Source organism: Adiantum capillus-veneris, chromosome 15, assembly GCF_014529385.1.
Source record: "Adiantum capillus-veneris isolate H3 chromosome 15, ASM1452938v2, whole genome shotgun sequence".
NCBI classification, from domain to species: domain Eukaryota; kingdom Viridiplantae; phylum Streptophyta; class Polypodiopsida; order Polypodiales; family Pteridaceae; genus Adiantum; species Adiantum capillus-veneris.
In genome coordinates, this window is record NC_140945.1 from 38,155,703 (window position 1) to 38,176,724 (window position 21,022).

Genomic DNA, 21,022 nt, shown 5'->3' on the forward strand with positions numbered 1-21,022 from the left:
CTTCTTGAAGCAAGAAAAGGTCTCATCTTTAGATTTCATGGCGTGCCGTGTTGCATCGTCAATGAATGTAACATAATAGGACGCACCACCATGGGATTTAGAAGGCAAAGGCCCACATAAATCACTGTGTACAAGCTCTAAGGGTTTTCTTTCTTTGTCAAAAGAATTTGTACAATGTGTCCGTGTTTGTTTTCCATATTGACAATGCTCACAAAAGGGAAAATAAAAAAATGAGAAAGACGGTAAGTAGCCCAAACGAGAGAGTGTCTCCATTCCCTTCTTTGACATATGTCCTAACCGGCTATGCCACAAGCAACGGTTGGCAGCTCAGTTACAGAAAGAACACTGTTTTTATCAGATACATGAAGAGGATAAAGTGAACCAAATTTATGATCATGGGCTATAATAAGATGAGTTTGCAACACGCCAAGATTGCTTATTAAAAGTGACTTTGTAACCCAAGTCATCAAGATGTCCAACCAAAATCAGATTGCATGTCAAGACTGGAACACGACGCACATTATGGATGATAAACTTCACCCCATTTTCCATAACCATGACAATATCACCTATGCCAACAATGTCACAAGAGTAACTGTCACCAAGTGTAACAGAGCCAATGGTTTCCTCATATGTAGTAAGCCAATGCCTATGAGGTGTGATGTAACAAAGCACCCAAATCAAGAATCCATGTATGAGATACTTCACCACTAACAAGGAGTTTAGCTGGCATAGAACTCTACAAAGATAGAGTTTCATGTGCATCATAACAGACATCATTATTTTCAATCAACATATTAATGTCTTGTGCATCACTGTCATCCTGAACTATATATAGTTCTTCAAGCTTAATTGAACTCTTTGGTTTCTCCTCTTTATCATCATGATCTTTGCCTTTAGCTTTTCCCTTCTCTTTGTCATGCTTCCAAGCATAACAATCCTTCTTTATGTGACCACAAGACTTTGATCTACCCTTTGATGCATCTCTATTGCCCTTTTTCTTGGACTCACGTTGCGAAGAACGGTCCTTACGTTCCTTATCATCCCTTTGATGCATCTCTATTGCCCTCTTTCTTGGACTCAGTTGCGAAGAATGGTCCTTACGTTCCTTATCATCCTTTTGCACATAATAAGCTTTGCCATAATGCGAGCTAGTCATGGTCTTCCGACACATCTCCTCTGACAAAAGTGCACTAGTAACATCATCGTATTTTAGTGTACCATTAGGAGTAGAGTTACTAACAGCTATGCAAAAGATATCCCAAGAAGGTGGCAACGAACAAAGCAAAAAGATTGCTTTCATCTCATCATCAATGGTCATGCACTGTGCACAAATCTGGGCAAAAAGGGAATCAAAATCATTGATATGGATGGCAACGCTAGCTGACTCCTTCATATGAAGGTTGAAATGTTTTCGCATCATGAAAACCTTATTGCTAGCCGTATCCTTTTTGTAAGTGTTGCATAATTTCTGCCATAAAGCACGAGCAGTCTCGCATTCTAACACTGAAAAGTACACCGTCTCACCAAGGTGCTGTCTAATCGTAGACCTGCATAGCTCATCAAGCTCATCTTATTGAAACTGAGTCATGTGCATATCTTCAGTTCTAGCCGCATAGGCAATACACAACTTTTGCTTCTTTTGGACAAGCACATCATGCATTTGGTTCTTCCAAACCTGAAAATAAGTGCCATCAAACTTATTTATGTCATAAATGTCATGGTCTTTGCTAGAAGACATGGTGACAAAACTACCAAAAGATTCTGGGAAAATTTCAGTACTCCTTTGTATCTGGGACTATGTCAACCGAAATATGAGACAAGATAACCAAGTATGTCATTCACAAAGCATAAATGAGGGCAATGGCTTTCAAAAGCACACTGTATAGAGACCAACTGAGACGCATAAACTGTCAAATTGACCATAGACCGCCAACTCGGTGTCAAAAACACCTATACCACTCTATACATGTCCTATGGCGAGGCCTCGTAAGGGATGCTCCAGCTACCTGTATCACCTAAGGTATCTCCACATTTGAGAATACCTCAGCTCGATGAAAACCTCATGCTATCGACCCTCAACAATGTAAGTTATGCAGCAAAACATATAGCAAGTCTCAGAAATGGCTATCATCCGGACCAAGTCTCAGAAATGGCCGGGACTGCCGTACTAGCCAAAAGATGGCTCCACAAAAGCGTACAATGGTAGTATCCACAAAGACGTACAAGTCTGTCATGACTCTTAAATAGGTGCCAAAAGCATGTGCATGCAAAGAAATATTCCTGTGGGGAGTCAAATTGCTCTCAAAAGAGCTCAAACACTGTCAAAAGTGCCAACATATGCATGCATGCATAAAAAACCGCTCCCTTTGGAACCAGGATATCGCAAACACTGAAACTTGTAGCCTGTGAGTCAATGCCAATGCTGTAGCCAAAGCCGAAATCGAAGCTGAGAAGCACAAAGGAAGCTAACAAAGCTGCTCTATGTACCTGTACCTGTAGTCGAAGAAGACAATGCCCTCTATGTGTGTGTATGAGGCCACTCCAAAAGAGGCTACACACTCCCAAATGAGCCGTGGGCTCTCGTAGATGGAAGAGACTGCAACAATGGTACCTGTAATGGCTATGGAAGCTCTGCAGCACTAACTACCAAAAGAGAGCTGAAAAATGCAAGTCATAAACTGTAGCTCTAATGAGGTTTTTGATGGCACGAATGGTTCTGAAAGAGAGGAAAACCGTAGGATACCTGCTGGAAATGTTCTCGGGATACTGAATTTATCGATGTCGAAGTGGGAACCCTGTTTGCACTCTTGAAAGTGCGTGCGCACGGAAGCGATTTCGGGAATGAAACATCTCTAATACCAGATGAAGGAGAGGAGCCGGCTCACAACGGAAGAGGAAGATGAATACGCACACACACACACTCACAGGCACACCACCATAGCCACACACACAGTTTGGAGGGGGAGAGCCGACACACACTGTGTGCCCCCTTTCTTTCTTCTCTATCTTATGCACTTAGGTAGAATACCCACTGTACTTTGTGTTAGTGGCTCACACAAGTGTATAACTATACACTTAGGGTTAGTAGCAGTTAGTGATGGGCGGTCGGCCTCATGGCCATTAAACCTAACAAATGCTCCCACATGTCCTTCATGCATGTTGTGTACACTTCCCAAGGTAATTGCCCTCCTGCAATGAGCAAGTCTATATAATGTAGTCATCGCCTTTTGAATATCCCAGATTTTGACGACGATGTCCACCCGCATATATAACGACTCTATTTTCATAGACCCCACTATTGTTAGACCTTATCCTCCCCTCTTAGAGCTATCTTTCACGTTAATGCTCTCTTATTGCTCAATTATCTCCTTTGATTTTTATATCTTGCAAAACTTGAACCGCATGGCTCGCACAAAGAAGACAGTGAGGAAGATATACCTAGACCCTAGCCAACCTTTTTTTTCTCGTGCTACAGGAAAAAATCTACCATATTTACGTGAAACTATGCAAATTCAAAGGCATGAGTAGAAACCGAACCATTCTACTTGATCTCCGTAAACTCTAGAGGCATATTTCCCTCGATATCCTCAAGCTCCCTTTTCAGAGAATTGTGCACATAATCTAAGTAAGAGCAACCTCAATTTTAGGTGGATAGATGCGCAATGGATTGCCTTCATAAGGCAACCAAAGGATTCCTTATTGAGCTTTTTCAAGATAGCTTTGTGCTGATAGCCCATGCCCACAAAGTGATTGTGATGCCCCTGGATATCGATTCTCCCTCTTGCGATTCAGATACAATAAGACTCTTGTGCCGACGTCAATTCTTGTCAATCCCACCAATAAATAAGTTAAAGGTAATGGCTGTGAGTACTACCCAAGATGCTTATGGCACACGTCTTAACATGGAACGAATAGATGAAGAGCCTCACACTGAGTCAAGAGACATAGAGATAATGGTGGCCATTGATGAAGCCAACATGGAAGCCCTGGTCTTTCTTGGTCCCAATTTTAATGCTGCCCTTTTTGTGTGGGGCTGTATTTTACACTTTTCCGCCATCACGAGATTTCCATATTGGGAGATGGTAGAAGGGAACTGATGGACTAAACGATGAATTTGGTTATATGGTTTGTGAAATTCATTTTGCAAAGCATGGTGTTGACTCAGACATGTATATTCCTGATTGAATTTTTTTCTACTCGTAGCATGCTAGTTCTAACCTCTCATGGAATCTTCAAGCCAAGGTGGTTGTGCTACACGCACAACTGTCATTGGTGGTCGCCTCGAATTCTACCTCCTTGATTGATGTCCTTGATTGGTTTCAATCCATCAACATGGACACTGTTTTATTTTTAGCTTATAATGAAAAGTAAGTTTTGTTTGTTTTTTTGTCAAACTTTAGGAACTGTCAACTATGAATGGCAGCTAAATTCATTTTTTTGTACAAATAGTTCTAATTGGAGCCTTATTGGACTAAATATCGAGCGCAAGCATTGTTACATTGCAAATTCTATGCATGGATTTCATGGGACTGTCTAGAGGTAATTTTTGCTTTATTCAATTTTATAATTTTGATGCAACATATCATCACCCTCTGCCTAATCTTGCAAGTTTTTTCAGAAGCTTATGGATGCCATGCAAGCGTTGACCCAAAAGAAAATCTGAGACGACATGCTCCTTTTGAGTTTGCAAGGTGCCTAAACAGGATGATGGTCATTCTTGTGGAGAGAGAGTTCTAGCAAATGCAGAGTTTCCCCTAGAGCGCATTTATTCTGAGGAGCGTAGAAGTGTAACTTGAATCTTTTTTTTTCATGAGTGACAAATCATATTTTTTTATAGTTACTGAGGCTACGGTATCATCTTGTAGGTTAAGAAATTGACATATTATTATGATGTTCATGTTGTGGTCTTCAAAACAACAATGGTACAAAATATGACTAATCTTGTGGATATACGTCTCGAGGGAGCCCCCGATACATTTGTCTCACCACAACCGAGACCGCAACCACGGCCTCCACCTCGAAGGTACAAAGAGGTGCCCCCAACAACACAACGAGCTTTTGCAGTTGCTTCTGTTTGTATTTTTGATAGATCTATCTTTAGACTTTTTATTATACTCAAATTTTTTGATGATGAGGAAGCCACTACACAATCCTTTAGCCCCTGCTTGTCTTTCTGATCAATTTAGCTTCAGCTTTTTTAGTATATTCAATTTTACTAAGGATGAGAAAGCCACTTCTCAATCCTATCCTCAACAACCCTCAGCCTATCAACCAACACACCGGTTGTCTCCCCAGCATGACCCACAATCCTCAGTTGCTTGTGCTACCAAGGCTACTCCGATACCCACTCGATCATCTTGCTCTTTGCTATGTCTCCATCTAGAACTTCGTAGAGCAAGCCTTTACATTCTACTGATGATTATCAATCCCAGAAAGGATCCTCCGATATTGTAAATAGAGTTAAAAATGTATTTAATACGACAATATAGTGTATATGATTCAATTCAATTTAAAGACAATTTGAGTCACAATTGAAAAAACAATTGTGCTCAAGCTATGTTTTAAGAATCTTTTTTTGCATTGATTATGCATAATGATCACAAAAGTGTTGGATGCAACTTCGTTACAAAATCAAAGGTCAAAGCATCATGGTGCTCTGTGTGAGCCGCCTTCTTGCATAAGGAGAGTTACATTGCACTACGAACAGTCGATCATCTCTTATCTTTGCACATAGTATCCTCTTCTCCTTTCTTTGAGGGACCTATTTGACAAGCGTTATTCCAACATATAGATTATACCAAAATATTATGACAATGACAAACATGGAAGGAATAAATGCATTGACAATGTGTACATTCGATGCATACTACCTTTCACATGTTGCACTAGAAAAGAGATCTTGGAGGTAGGTTGCGGTCAACCTCATTCTCCAAGTCCTCAAGCACTTTTCATAGCGTGACATTTCCTTGAATGCTAAGAACTAGCTAAGAACTATCACCAGGACAGGTCTACACCACACCTCAAGGATCCTCAAAGGATTGTTAATGTCATCAGAGAAATCCTCATCCAAAACTACCACCAATGACCGTTCACTCGATGCTACCTTATGCAGTGGAAGGAAGCTATAAAGTTCTAAGAAGCTATCATGCACTTACATACAAAAGAATTTTTATCCACCTTACACAATGTAACATTTAATGGCCTAATAACTTATGTGTAGCGGAAATTAGCATGAACATAGTGGGCATTTCATTAGAATAGATTCCTAATGAGAATTACAAGAGTGCTTGGGTGGAGAGAGCAACAAAAAGCATAACACCTAATTAGATAGCATCGACAATACCTTCAAAAGAGAGAGAAATTAAGCTATTGACAACAGTTGAGGACCGTATTTGCATGGAGCCGGTCCCCCCTCCAAAAGGCTTTGTATTATGGTTTCTCCCATCAAGAGAGACATTGTACAATACAATTCTTTGTGTTCCTTCAAGACTAGCTAGTGCAATGAAGATGGAAGCTTCATGCACTAAGCAAAACACTTAATCAAACACAACCTGAATTATCCCCGTTCTCAGACCCAAGACCTCACACACCTTCGAAGATGGTGAGAGCTAGCAGGGTATGAGAGTAGATTGAGAGGAAGAAGGAGTATCTTACGAGAAAGATGTACATCTCCTCACATAATCACTCATATTAGCATAGCTTAGCTTAGTAATTAGCTTGGTAGAGAAGATGAGCATGCATTGAAGCTTGGCTCTTGGTTGGATTTGCATCCACATGCCAAGAGAGTGTTGATGTAGGCTTCTATCTCACAAGCTTGGAGTAGGTGATGAGATCTCCATTAAAGCTTGGGAGGAGATAGAGTATTCTTTCTTCACACATGGTCAAGTGTGAGTGTGTGTGTGTCAATGCCAAGCAAAAATCAGCCCCCTCTCTCTCTCTTGGGCGAGCCCTTCCTGCTAAATTGGTCTGGCTTTTGCCTCATTGGACCTCCCCAAGTCAAGCCAATGGGTGTTAAACAGCATAAGTGATAGCCTTCTGACATGTGTCCCCCTTTCCCCTTTTGTGAGAGCTTTAGGTAATTAAATAATTAAACTAAACTCTCATTGGACCCCTTTGCCTCCTGGCCAATAGGAATCAGGCAAGCCATTGGGCTCCTGAATGCTCATTGGACCCCTTGGGAGACTGCCCAATAGTCTTCTAGGAGACTTAATTCTCATTGGTTTCTTTTATTAAATGTTTTTACATTAATTAAACTAGATTTACTCTAGCTTAATTCTCATTGGTCCACTTCAAGGGTCTTCCAATAGGAATTGGGCACACCTTGTGGGCATCTGGCCTAGGGAGCTGACATGTGTCCCTAATTCCCTTTGTGTAAAGGAAGCCTGTGTGTGTGTGTGTGTGTGTGTGTGGCTTTCTCTCTCATCCCCTACTAAATGGGCTCGGCCCCTCCTTTGTAGGCTTTGAAGAAGACTTTTGTACACACACTAAGCATCCAATTTTCCCTAGGGTTGACCTTTGGACACAACCTTTGAATTTTGGAACCTTAGCATTTTGGAAGTCTTAATGGGCTGAACCTTAGGGTCTTTTTAGCCCATTGTTGCACATGGTTCTTTTGCAGATGCCCCCCCCTTTTGATCCCTATTTTCCCTCCTTTGGATCCCTACTGTGGCCGGTCTGCTAGCTTAACCAATATTCTAGCTTTTTCTCCCTTGGTACCTCCCCACATTAAATGATTAGTTTAATATGAGAAAATCATTTAGGAGAATTAGATATTGATTATTATGACATTACCTCTCTCTTGAAATCATAGTCGTCCTCGACTATGGTGTAGAGAAGATAAAGCATATTCATGAGTCCTTTTCTTAGCGGGTAGAGGATCCCTATGTTACCCTACGACATCATTCCATAATGGATGACTAGTCCATTTGGCGCTTGAGAGCCTAAGGCTGCTGCAAGCATGTCTGCACATCAGTCCTATCAGTCTTCCATAGTAGAGTGACAAGCTCTACTTGGTGTTTGGGAGACGTCGTCTCCACAAACTTGATCTAAGCATGCGTACTACTTTATTTTTGTGCACAAATAAAGAAAAAGAGAGTCTTATAAGACAAAAACTTTGTTCATTTTTAACATTTTGTACATTTGCTTACTCTTGGGATGCATTGTAAGCATTGACAAGGTTTAGGTTATCCTTTAATTGTATGCCTTGCATCCATCTAGCATCTTCAAAAGGATAATTCTTAAACTTAATAAGATATCGTCGGATAGTCTTACCGCCTCTTAGTACCTTGTCTTCATGTCGGAGAATGGACTCGGGCTGCAGCACCTCCTCTTGGTCCTCGATCTCCGGTGGGTCTTCAATAGTTGGTTCTTGAGGTGGCTCTCCTTTGTAAGGCTTTAATAGGCTCACATGGAAAGCATTGTGTATGAGCCAATGATTGGGCAACTTGAGTTGATAGGCCATCTCATTGATTGGCCTAAGAATCTGAAAGGGACCATAGTACCTTTTTGCTAGTTTAGCATAGTACTTTTGGTGGCCCGTAGAATTCTTGCCCGTCGTGCCTCAATCGAGCCTTGGGAAACTTTAACAAGACCCAATCGTTTTCTTTAAAGGCTTGGGCTCTTCTGTGCTTGTCAGCAGTAGCCTTTTGCCTTTGCTGTGAGATAGAGATAGCATCCTTAATATTTTGAAAAGATTCTTGTAGGTCTCGGCTATACTCATCTGCAGCGAAGATCTTCCCATGTACCTTAAGTAGCAAGGGACTTTTTGATCTTCCCTCAATTACCTCGAAAGGTGCTTTTCCCGTGGAAGTATGTAGAGTGTTATTGTAAGCATACTCCACTAAGGGTAAGTACTTCTCCCATTGGGATCTTTGATCTACTTCCGTTACATAGGATTTTAGTAGATCGAGAATGGTTAGGTTAGCTATTTCACTTTGGCCATCAGTTTGTGGATGATAGGCCGAAGAGAAGTTTAGCCTTGTTCCTAAATTCTCAAAGAGACCCTTCCAGAAATTACTGGTCATTCTAGGATCTCTATCCGACACTATGGACATGGGCAAGCCATGGTACTTGAAAATTTGTGAAATAAAGAGGGTTGCCATTTAATGGGCTTTGATAGTCTTTTTGACATGTATAAAATGAGCTTGTTTACTAAACCTGTCTACTATCGTCCATATTCCGGTATTCCCATGGATAGACTTAGGCAATCCCCGTTCTCAGACCCAAGACCTCACACACCTTCGAAGATGGTGAGAGCTAGCAGGGTATGAGAGTAGATTGAGAGGAAGAAGGAGTATCTTACGAGAAAGATGTACATCTCCTCACATAATCACTCATATGTAGCATAGCTTAGCTTAGTAATTAGCTTGGTAGAGGAGATGAGCATGCATTGAAGCTTGGCTCTTGGTTGGATTTGCATCCACATGCCAAGAGAGTGTTGATGTAGATTCTATCTCACAAGCTTGGAGTAGGTGATGAGTTCTCCATTAAAGCTTGGGAAGAGATAGTCTTCTCTTTCTTCACACGTGAGCTTGTGTGAGTGTGTTTGTGATAATGCCTTGCAAAAATCAGCCCCCTCTCTCTCTTGGGCGAGCCCTCTTGCTAATTGCTCTTGCTAAAGCCTCATTGGCCCTCCCCAAGTCAAGCCAAGTACAATTAAGCAGCATAAGTGAGAGCCTTCTGACATGTGTCCCCCTTTCCCCTTTTGTGAGAGCTTTAGGTAATTAAATAATTAAACTAAAATCTCATTGGACCCCTTTGCCTCTTGGCCAATAGGAATCAGGGAAGCCATGGGGCTCCTGAATGCTCATTGGACCCCTTGGGAGACTACCCAATAGTCTTCTAGGAGACTTAATTCTCATTGGTTTCTTTTATTAAATGTTTTTAAATTAATTAAACTAGATTTACTCTAGCTTAATTCTCATTGGTCCACTTCAAGGGTCTTCCAATAGAAATTGGGCACACCTTGTGGGCATCTGGCCTAGGGAGCTGACATGTGTCCCTCATTCCCTTTGTGTAAAGGGAGCCTGTGTGTGTGTGTGTGTGTGGCTTTCTCTCTCATCCCCTACCTTTAGGGCTCGCCCCCTCCCATGTAGGGATGTGCAAAGACTTTTAGGGCACACACAAAGCATCCAATTTTCCCTAGGGTTGACCTTTGGACACAACCTTTGAATTTTGGAACCTTAGCATTTTGGAAGTCTTAATGGGCTGAACCTTAGGGTCTTTTTAGCCCATTGTTGCACATGGCTCTTTTGCAGATGGCCCCCCCTATGGATCCCTATTTTCCCTCCTTTGGATCCCTACTGTGGCGGGTCTGCTAGCTTAACCAATATTCTAGCTTTTTCTCCCCTGGCCTTCCCCACATTAAATGATCAGTTTAATATGAGAAAATAATTTAGGAGAATTAGATATTGATTATTATGACATTACCTCTCTCTTGAAATCATAGTCGTCCTCGACTATGGTGTAGAGAAGATAAAGCATGTTCATGAGTCCTTTTCTTAGTGGGTAGAGGATCCCTATGTTACCCTACAACATCATTCCGCAATGGATGACTAGTCCATTTGGTGCTTGAGAGCCTGAGGCTGCCGCAAGCATGTCTGCACATTAGTCGTATCAGTCTTCCATAGTAGAGTGACAAGCTCTACTTGGTGTTTGGGAGACGTCGTCTCCGCAAACTTGATCTAAGCATGCATACTACTTCATTTTTGTGCACAAATAAAGAAAAAGAGAGTCTTATAAGACAAAAACTTTGTTCATTTTTAACATTTTGTACATTTGCTTACTCTTGGGAAGCATTGTAAGCATTGACAAGGTTTAGGTTATCCTTTAATTGTATGCCTTGTATCCATCTAGCATCTTCAAAAGGATATATCTTAAACTTAATAAGATATCGTCGGATAGTCTTACTGCCTCTTAGTACCTTGTCTTCATGTCGGAGAATGGACTCGGGCTGCAACACCTCCTCTTGGTCCTCGATCTTCGGTGGGTCTTCAATAGTTGGTTCTTGAGGTGGCTCTCCTTTGTAAGGCTTTAATAGGCTCACATGGAAAGCATTGTGTATGAGCCAATGATTGGGCAATTTGAGTTGATAGGCCATCTCATTGATTGGCCTAAGAATCTGAAAGGGACCATAGTACCTTTTTGCTAGTTTAGCATAGTACTTTTGGTGGCCCGTAGGATTCTTGCCCGTCGTGTGCCTCAATCGAGCCTTGGGAAACTTTAACAAGACCCAATCATTTTCTTTAAAGGCTTGGGCTCTTCTGTGCTTGTCAGCAGCAGCCTTTTGCCTTTGCTGTGAGATAGAGATAGCATCCTTAATCTTTTGGAAAGATTCTTGTAGGTCTCGGCTATACTCATCTGCAGCGAAGATCTTCCCATTTACCTTAAGTAGCAAGGGACTTTTTGATCTTCCCTCAATTACCTCGAAAGGTGCTTTTCCCGTGGAAGTATGTACAGTGTTATTGTAAGCATACTCCACTAAGGGTAAGTACTTCTCCCATTGGGATCTTTGATCTACTTCCTTTACATAGGCTTTTAGTAGATCGAGAATGGTTAGGTTCGCTATTTCACTTTGGCCATCGGTTTGTGGATGATAGGCCGAAGAGAAGTTTAGCCTTGTTCCTAAATTCTCAAAGAGACCCTTCCAGAAATTACTGGTCATTCTAGGATCTCTATCCGACACTATGGACATGGGCAAGCCATGGTACTTGAAAATTTGTGAAATAAAGAGGGTTGCCATTTAATGGGCTTTGATAGTCTTTTTGACAGGTATAAAATGAGCTTGTTTACTAAACCTGTCTACTATCGTCCATATTCCCGTATTCCCATGGATAGACTTAGGCAATCCAAAGATAAAATCCATGGATATGCTCTCCCATGGTGAATTAGGGATTGGCAAGGGTTGAAGCAATCCAAGTTGCTTCCCTCTATCAAATTTTGTCTTTTGGCATACCACACATTTGGAAACATACTCTTGTATGTTCACTTTCATGGTAGGCCAATAGAAATATGTTTCAATTCCCTTTAAGGTAGACTGAATCCCTCTATGCCCCGCATAAGGTGGAGCATGAGATTCATACATTACTTTCTCACGTAGTGAGTTAGTAACGTATAGTCTATTGCCATAGAGAAGATAACCATCTTGTAAAGTAAATGGTTCTTCTTTCTTCCCTAATGCAAGGGCTGAAATCACATCTCTAAAATCGGGATCAATAGCATACTCATCTATCATTGAAGATAGATCATTGTGAGTTGCTATGGAAACCGCATTCACTCTCGGCCGTCTTGAGAGTGTATCAGCTACTTGATTATGCTTGCCAGCAATGTGAGCAATATTAAAATGAAATTGCGAAAGGAAATTTGCCCACCTCATTTGTTTGTCGGAGAGCTTGGTCTGCGTCATGAAGTACTTAAGACTTTGGTGATCCGTTCGCAGAATGAAAGGAGTCCCCAATAAATAGTGCTTCCATAAGTCTAAGGCATGTAGAACTGCAAGGAGTTCCTTTTCGTATATGCCTAGAGCTTGCTCAACAGGGTCGAGCCTTCGACTCTCATAGCCTATGGCGTGCCCTTCTTGGAGCAAAACATCTCCAAGGCAATCACCACAAGCATCGCATTGGACCTCAAATGGTTTTGAGAGATCCGGTAGTGTAAGCACAGGTTGAGAGATAAGCTTTTCGAAAGCATTGTTCTCCTTAGCAGACCATGTATACCTAACGCTTTTCTTTGTTAGGTCATGTAATGGTCCAGCAATTTGTGAGAACTTTTCTATGAAGCGTCTATAGTATGCACACATACCTATGAAGCTTCTTAGTTCATGAAGATTCCTTGGTTTAGGCCATCCTTTTATTACCTCTAACTTGGAAGGATCCATTTGGATGCCATCTTGAGAGATAATGTGACCTAAATACTGAATCTCTTGCAAGAAAAATTCACTTTTCTTTCGATTAACATAAAGTTTATTCTCTCTTAAAACTTGAAATATTACCTGGAGGTGTTGCTTGTGTTCCTCCAATGAATTAGAGTAGATGATAATATCATCAAAGAACACTCCAGTGAAGGTTCGATGAGGCCTGAACAGCTTCTCCATCAAGCGGTTGAATGTGGCTGGTGCATTGGTCAAGCCAAAAGGCATGACAATGTATTCGTAAAGACCAAATGTAGTACGAAATGCGGTCTTTACAATGTCTTGATCAACTATCCTTATTTGATGATAGCCACTTTTTAGGTCAACCCTACTGAAGTAGGTCGATCCTTGTAGCTTATCAAATAGGTCTTCTACCCGTGGAACGGGAAACCTATTCTTGATAGTGATCCTATTTAGTGCTCTATAGTCGACACACATACGATATGTGCAGTCTTTCTTTTGTACTAATAGCACAGGTGAGCAAAATGGAGATGAGCTTGGCCTAACCATACCCTTCTCAACTAACTCATGCACTTGCCGCATAATCTCCTCTTGTTGAGCTTGAGAGACTCTATAAGGAGGTTTATTAGGCGGTGAACTTCCTGGAAGAAGTTCAATTGCATGGTCATCATTACCTCGTTTAGGAGGTAGCTCACAAGAGATGTCATCAATAAAAACATCTTGAAACCCCTTGAGAAAATTGGATAACTCTAATTCCCTTTGGTTGCTTTTATTTTCTTTTGCTAAAGCATTAGGTTCATTTTGAGAGTCTTTAACAAAAATCATGTACACGGAAATAGAGCTCTTTATTGACTTGTTGAAAGCTGGTGTATGTACAATGGGGATGGTGTTACCTATTTCCTTAGCATCTATATACATGTCTTTTTCCCTGAACTTAAAGGAGATTCTCCTTTCAGGAAATTTAACATCGGCAGCCAGGCGGTCAAACCATGGTGCCCCTAGGATTACATCCTCATGCTTGAGAGGAGAGATAAAGAAGTCCTCTTTGTCCACATAGCCTTGGACATGAAGCCTCAATTTCCCAATTAAGGGAGTGACTGAACCTTCTTGCCCCTTGAAGGCACTGTCTGCGGGTAGGACATCTCCCATCTCGTAGGATTGTATTCCTAGCTTGGTGGCCAACTCTATAGATATAAAATTGTGAGTAGAACCAGGGTCAAAGAGAATAAAAGCATCATGTTCTCTTACCTTTCCCCAAGCATGGCATAGAGGAGATCCTTTGTGGTGAGTTTGGTGAGTCTCCTCCTCTTGGATTTCAACCAAGGAAGCTCTAGGAGGATCTTGGCGGTTGTTCTTTTGGGGACAAGCGCGATACGCATGCCCTTGTTCGCCGCACTTGAAACACCGGTTATCCTTACGATAACGCTCAAGCTCTTCAGGAGAGAGTTTATTCTTACCTTTGTAAACTCCCTTCTCTTTAGCTTTGTTGGAGTTGCCCTTAGGAGACTTTTGGGCATTGTCCTTCCCCTTAGGCTCATTGGAACCCTTGTTTTCCGGGGGCTTATTATTTCTTTTTGCCCCCGTTTGGAAATTGATTCGAGAGGCAACCATAGTGTGGTGTATTACCGCCGATATGGTACGTGGTCTTTGGGAGTTGACATACTCCGCCATTTCTTCGGTTAAGCCTGCACAAAATTGTTGCTTTTGCTCTCCAAAATCCAACCTTTTGAAGACAGTGGCTTTGAGTTGTAAGTCCCAAAACTTGTCTACATATTTGTGGATGGATTCATTGGGAGAGAGCTTTAAGCTTCGCCATTCGGTGAGTACTTTGTCTTTGGCATCGGTGGCCAAAAATTGCTTCATAATGGAAGCTCTTAAAGCTTTCCATGTTCATGGAGCTTCACCGTTGGCTCGTAGACTAGACCACCATTGTCTGGTAGACTTTTGAAAGTGCATAGCTACATGGCGTAGCTTAGAGGACTCCGTGAAGCCCTCATCTCCAAACGCCGCTTCGAATTGCTGGATAAAGGCCAAGACTTTGTCCGTAGCACCAAAGGTACCATCATAGGTAAGGAAAGAGATGCTCTTCCCTCCCTCTTTGAATTTCTTCAGCTTGCACGACCTCTTCCATGCGGCATAGGATTTCCTATGGCCTCTTCTTTTTGATGGTTCAAAGGTTGCACCATCACTTTCTTCAGAGGGTGAAGAATTTGAAGAAGGTGGAGAAGAGGGTGACCTCTTTCTCGCCTTTTTCTTGTCTTGATCTTTGTCATCTTCACCATAGCTTTCATAAGAGGAAGAGGATGAAGAAGATGGAGAAGAGGGTGTCCTCTTTCTCGCCTTTTTCTTCTCTTGCTTTTTATCATCCCTCTTTGAATTTTGGTGGGGAGAAGAATATAATGGTCTTCTCCGGTTTGGTGGTGATGGAGAGCTTTTAGCCCGCCGTCTTTGTGGAGCAATCTCCACCGAGGTGGCGGGAGATTCGCTTCTTTGTCGTTCCTTCAGTGGAGGCTCTTGAGTTCTCCTTTGGGAAGGAGATACATCATCAAGACGTAAATTCTTGAGCCCTTCATATGGATTCTCTTCTTCTTCCCGAATCGGAGAGAGACCTCTTTTGGTAGTCTCACAAGGAGGCTTCCTAGGTGTTCTCTCGTCATGGTGATTAGCTTGGAGAATCCCGTGAGCACGGAGCTGCCGTTGCACTTCACTTTGGAGAGATGGATTGCCCATGGCTTGTTGAAGCCTAGAAACAAGATAGTTAACAAGCATTGAAGCATCATTAGTAGCTTGCTCATGAGCAAAATCAAAGTTATCAACATTAATTTCACTCTCTTTACTATTGTCAGCCATTCTAACAACTTTTAGGTGTACTTTGGCACTTCAAGCCCTAGTTGCTACTCCTCTTTACCCCTTTAGAAAAAGCACTCAAGCTACTGTACCCACGGCTCGAATACCATTAATTGCAAGGAATAGAAGAGAGGGTCTTTCGACACCAAAACAACACCGGCTCCTATCAAGCTTCTAATAGCTCAATAGTGGTTAAGCCGTAGGCAAGCCCCGTAGGACTCCACTATTAAGACCATAGCTCTCGACGCTGATGCCCCGTTAACTGCACGAAGGCAGGCGCAGTGCAAGGCTGAAAAATCCCTATTCTACTTACTCACAGGCAATTAATAATACCAACTATTTGTAGCTAGCTTGAGGACCTCCCTTCTTGAGCAAGAAAAGAGAAACCTTGAAAGCTCTGATACCAATGTAACATTTAATGGCCTAATAACTTATGTGTAGCGGAAATTAGCATGAACATAGTGGACATTTCATTAGAATAGATTCCTAATGAGAATTACAAGAGTGCTTGGGTGGAGAGAGCAACAAAAAGCATAACACCTAATTAGATGGCATCGACAATACTTTCAAAAGAGAGAGAAATTAAGCTATTGACAACAGTTGAGGACCGGATTTGCATGGAGCCGGTCCCCCCTCCAAAAGGCTTTGTATTATGGTTTCTCCCATCAAGAGAGACATTGTACAATACAATTCTTTGTGTTCCTTTAAGACTATCTAGTGCAATGAAGATGGAAGCTTCATGCACTAAGCAAAACACTTAATCAAACACAACCTGAATTATCCCCGTTCTCAGACCCAAGACCTCACACACCTTCGAAGATGGTGAGAGCTAGCAGGGTATGAGAGTAGATTGAGAGGAAGAAGGAGTATCTTACGAGAAAGATGTACATCTCCTCACATAATCACTCATATTAGCATAGCTTAGCTTAGTAATTAGCTTGGTAGAGAAGATGAGCATGCATTGAAGCTTGGCTCTTGGTTGGATTTGCATCCACATGCCAAGAGAGTGTTGATGTAGGCTTCTATCTCACAAGCTTGGAGTAGGTGATGAGCTCTCCATTAAAGCTTGGGAGGAGATAGAGTATTCTTTCTTCACACATGGTCAAGTGTGAGTGTGTGTGTGTCAATGCCAAGCAAAAATCAGCCCCCTTTCTCTCTTGGGCGAGCCCTTCCTGCTAAATTGGTCTGGCTTTTGCCTCATTGGACCTCCCCAAGTCAAGCCAATGGGTGTTAAACAGCATAAGTGATAGCCTTCTGACATGTGTCCCCCTTTCCCCTTTTGTGAGAGCTTTAGGTAATTAAATAATTAAACTAAACTCTCATTGGACCCCTTTGCCTCCTGGCCAATAGGAATCAGGCAAGCCATTGGGCTCCTGAATGCTCATTGGACCCCTTGGGAGACTGCCCAATAGTCTTCTAGGAGACTTAATTCTCATTGGTTTCTTTTATTAAATGTTTTTAAATTAATTAAACTAGATTTACTCTAGCTTAATTCTCATTGGTCCACTTCAAGGGTCTTCCAATAGGAATTGGGCACACCTTGTGGGCATCTGGCCTAGGGAGCTGACATGTGTCCCTAATTCCCTTTGTGTAAAGGGAGCCTGTGTGTGTGTGTGTGGCTTTCTCTCTCATCCCCTACTAAATGGGCTCGCCCCCTCCTTTGTAGGCTTTGAAGAAGACTTTACTACACACACTAAGCATCCAATTTTCCCTAGGGTTGACCTTTGGACACAACCTTTGAATTTTGGAACCTTAGCATTTTGGAAGTCTTAATGGGCTGAACCTTAGGGTCTTTTTAGCCCATTGTTGCACATGGCTCTTTTGCAGATGGCCCCCCCTTTTGATCCCTATTTTCCGTCCTTTGGATCCCTACTGTGGCCGGTCTGCTAGCTTAACCAATATTCTAGCTTTTTCTCCCCTGGTACCTCCCCACATTAAATGATCAGTTTAATATGAGAAAATCATTTAGGAGAATTAGATATTGATTATTATGACACACAAGATGCCAACAAAATCATGGATGCCCCAACAATCATCTAAAAAATCAAAGCATTTCTCTAATTTGTAGATATGCATAATTGTAGTCTTTCTGAGGTTCTAATCATGGAAAAAGTCACAAAATCCAACCCTTTACTAAGGACTACTTATGTAGTCCAAAAATCCATTCAAAAAATGAAAAAATTTCAATTGCCCTATTTTTTTCTCCTCTAGGATTTTTTTAGAAAGCCAAAAATTAACATATGCAAAAACTATGGAAATCCATCCAATAATGATAAAAGGGTATGTCTAAATGATTTTAGGAAAGTCGTCAAAAAATGAGAATGAATGGACGATTCCTTGAAAAAATGCAAAGGGGATAAAGGGTCATCGTCGGTGGTGGCGAAGTGAGGAGGCAAAGGTTTTGGGCACATCTCTCTCTCTCTCTCTCTCTCTCTCTCTCTCTCTCTCTCTCTCTCTCTCTCTCTCTCTGTGTGTGTGTGTGTGTGTGTGTGCGAAGGCGGTGGGCGGCCGCTTGTTGACCTCTCGCTCTATAAATAGTTGTACTCCTCTCTCGCCTTGCTGATGCTCTTGTACGAGGGGCGTGGAACGTGCAGGGATACGAAGGGGTGCAGGCAGCGGGTGGGGTAGGGTCTCTCTCTCTCTCTCTCTCTCTCTCTCTCTCTCTCTCTCTCTCTCTCTCTCTCTCTCTCTCTCTCTCTCTCTCCATGAGCCTCAGCTCAGTCGACTGAGTCATGACCGAGTCGTGTGTTGCGAGGCTTGATGGAATCTGGAGGGCGTGGAGGCTACGGGCTAGCCGATGCAGGGAGGGTTGCTATCGTGATGAGTTGCAGACAGTTGAGGACATACGCGACATACACAAAATGGACGTAAGGGGGATGGGGGCGAGAGTATCACGGTAGGGAATCTGAAGAGTATTGGGTTTTCTTTTAAGTTATGCCAAGTATATTGACAAATAGTTCTAATTGGAGCCTTAATGGACTAAATATTGAGCGCAAGCATTGCTACATTGCAACTTCTACGCATGGATATCATGGGATTCTCTAGAGGTAATTTTTGCTTTATTAAATTTTATAATTTTGATGCATCATATCATCACCCTCTGCCTAATCTTGCAAGTTTTTTCACAAGCTTATGGCTGTCGTGGAAGCGTTGACCCAAAAGAAAATCTGAGACGACATGCTCCTTTTGAGTTTGCAAGGTGCCTAAATAGGATGATGGTCATTCTTGTGGATATAGAGTTCTAACAAATGCAGAGTTTCCACTAGAGTGCATTTATTTTGAGGAGCGTAGAAGTGTAAGTTGAATCGTTTTTTTTTCATGAGTGACAAATCATCTTTTTTATAGTCACTGAGGCTAGGGTATCATCTTGTAGGTTAAGAAACTGACAAATTATTTTGATGTTCATGTTGTGGTCTCCAAAACGACAATGGTACAAAATATGACTAATCTTGTGGAGATACGTCTCGAGGGAGCCCCCGATGCATTTGTCTCAGCACAACCGAGGCCGCAACCATGGACTCCACCGCGGAGGTACAAAGAGGTGCCCCCAACAACACAACAAGCTTTTGCAGTTGCTTCTATTTGTCTTTTTGATCGATCTGCTTTTAGCCTTTTTATTATACTCAATTTTTTTGATGATGAAGCCACTACACATCCTTTAGCCTCTACTTGTCTTTCTGATTAATGTACCTTCAACTTTTTTGTTATATTCAATTTTACTAAGGATGAGGAAGCCACTGCTCAATCCTCTCCTCAATCTTTGAGCCCATCAACCAACACACCGGTTGTCTCCCCAACATGACCCAGAACCCTCAGTTGCTCGTGCTACAAAGGCTACTCCGATACGCACTCGATCATCTTCCGTCTTTGCTATGTCTCCATCTAGAACTTCGTAGAGCAAGCCTTTACATTCTAATGATAATTATCAATCCCTAACAGGATCCTCCGATATTGTAAATAAGAGTTAAAAATGTATCAATTCAATTTAAAGACATTTGAGTCACAATTGAGAAAACAATCGCGCTCAAGCTATGTTTTAAGAATCTTTTTTTGCATTGATGTATGCATAATGATCACAAAAGTACTGGATGCAGCATCGTTACAAAATCAAAGGTCAAAGCATCATGGTGCTTTGTGTGAGCTGCCTTCTTGCATAAGGAGAGTTACACTGCACTACAAACAGTTGATCATCTCTTATCTTTGCACATAGTATCCTCGTCTCTTTTCTTTGAGGGACCTATTTGACAAGAGTCATTCCAACATATAGATTAGACCAAAATATTATGACAATGACAAACATGGAAGGAATAAATGCAATGATAATGTGTACATTCGAAGCATACTACCTTTCACATGTTGCACTGGAAAAGAAATCTTGGAGGTAGGTTGAGGTCATCATTCTCCAAGTCCTCAAGCACTTTTCATAGAGTGACATTTCCTTGAATGCTAAGAACTATCACCAGGCTAGGTCCACACCACACCTCAAGGATACTCAAAGGATTGTTAATGTTATCAGAGAAATCCTCATCCACAACTGGAATGACCATCCACTCAATGCCACCTTATGTAGTGGAAGGAAGCTATAACATTCTAAGAAGCTATCATGCACTTACATACAATAGAATTTTTATCCACCTTGCACAAGATGCCATCAAAATCATGGATGCCCCAATAATCATCTAAAAAATCAAAGCATTTCTCTAATTTCTACATATGCATAATTGTAGTCTTTCTGAGCTTCTCTTCATGCAAAAAGTCACAAAATCCAGCCCTTTACTAAGGACTACTTATGTAGTCCAAAAATCCATTAAAAAATGATAAAATTTCAATTGTCCTATTTTTGTCTCCTCCATGCTTCTTCTAGAAAGCCAAAAATTAACATTTGAAAAAACTCGAGAAATCCATCCAATAATGATAAAAGAGTATGTCTGGATGATTTTAGGAAAGTCGTCAAAAAAGGAGAATGAATGGACGATGCCTCAAAAAAATGCAAAGGGGATAAAGGGTCATCGTCGAGGTGGCGGCGAAGTGAGGAGGCGAAGGTTTAGGACACATGGCTCTCTCTCTCTCTCTCTCTCTCTCTCTCTCTCTCTCTCTCTCTCTCTCTCTCTCTCTCTCTCTCTCTCTCTCTCTCTCTCTCTCTCTCTCACAGTGTGCGAAGGCGGTGGGTGGCCACTTGTTGACCTCTCGCTCTATAAATAGCTGCGCTCCTTTGTCCTCTTGTTGAAGCTCTTGTACGAGGGGCGTGGAAGGTGCAGGGAGACGAAGCGGTGCAGGCAACGGGTGGGGTAGGGTTGGGTAGGA